This window comes from Sinocyclocheilus rhinocerous, unplaced genomic scaffold, assembly GCF_001515625.1.
Source record: "Sinocyclocheilus rhinocerous isolate Xijiao unplaced genomic scaffold, SAMN03320098_v1.1 scaffold799, whole genome shotgun sequence".
NCBI lineage: Eukaryota > Metazoa > Chordata > Actinopteri > Cypriniformes > Cyprinidae > Sinocyclocheilus > Sinocyclocheilus rhinocerous.
In genome coordinates this window covers 146,124-147,538 of record NW_015636538.1, presented here as the reverse complement: position 1 = coordinate 147,538, position 1,415 = coordinate 146,124, and the positions used below count along the sequence as shown (strand labels likewise).

At 37.5% G+C, this 1,415-nt stretch overlaps 1 pseudogene; it reads left to right on the top strand.

Annotated features, from left to right (window-relative positions):
* The window catches only part of LOC107747848 (intraflagellar transport protein 140 homolog), a 68,360-nt pseudogene that overhangs the window by 43,840 nt on the left and 23,105 nt on the right, over positions 1-1,415 (top strand).

The window sequence follows — 1,415 nt, the reverse complement described above, 5'->3', positions numbered from 1 at the left end:
TATGTCTCACTCTGAGGTGTGTCACATTATGGAAGCTGAATACATTGTGAATGATGTTTCATGTCGTGTTTAAAGCACACAAGCACAAACACAGCGTTGTCTAAATAAACCTAGAGCACTTGGAGCCTCTCTGTCTCATTCAGTACAATGACAAGAACTAAACATTTGGATTTAAACGTTTGGGTTTATCGCAGCATCTCACTCTTTTTTCGCAGGAGGATGCAGAGCGTTTGTATAAGTCATGCGGGAGGTTTGATTTATTGAATAAGTTTTATCAGGCGGCAGGTCAATGGCAGCAGGCGGTGGAGACGGCAGAAACGCACGACCGCATTCACCTCCGAACCACTTACTACAGCTACGCCAAACACCTGGAGGCCATGGGAGACAAGAACCTAGCGCTGGTGTAGTGAGTGTCACGTTCACACACAATCACAGCTGTGATACACCTCCAAGATCCAACAAATATCAAAACTAGGGATGCACGATATTATCGGACTGATATCGGAATCGGCCGATAATGGCTTTAAATGTAAATATCGACATGGCCCGATATGAAAAATTATGTCGATATGTCTTGCCGATAAGAGGAATACGGTAACCCACATGTGCTGAGGGTGTGCTAGTGATTAGCTCACGTCAGCAGTGTGGCTCATTCTTGAAGCAAAGTTTTGTCTGAATGATGATTAGATTGACTGTTTTGGATCGCTGCATTTAATCTGTGAAAGCACGTACAGAATGATGCATTCAGTGTATGATAGAGTTAACAGTAATAGCACGTGCAGTGGCAGCAGCGGCAGCAGTGACAGCCTTCCCCAGGTCCTAACGCCCGTTCGGTAAGGAGTTTTAATCTGTAAGGGGCGCTGTTGGCCTACTTCTAACTAAGTTAAAAGTAAAATAGCCTACACAAATAACAATTAGACTATTTCTGATTAAATAAAGCAGTAATTGATGTCATAAAATAATGAGTATGTTTTGATTTAAAGGTCAGAAGCCATAGCTGTCGTGAAAAAAAAAATCTATCAAACATGACACTTGTAAAATAAATAACTTTATATATATTGATTTATTCATTAATGTCTAATATGTTTTATTTTTTAAACAAATCATAAGCCCTAAAAGATTTTCAGAATTTCTACAACTCTTTTGCTTTAGACCATCTACAAATGTTAAATCTTAAAATAAAATGTTAGGGTTAACACTGCATTTTTCTGTGAAAAGCAGCGATTGATATATAGTTTATTTATAGTTATTTTCAAAGCTTCAATGTATTGTCAAAAACCCGCATTATTGTTTATTTAATTCTAACAAATAAGTTATTGTTAAAAACTAACCAAAATTAAAAATATTTTGCTTATAATTTCTGCACAGGAGAGACTTGGTGTTGTTTCCAAACAAAAGGAAATATATCGGTATCG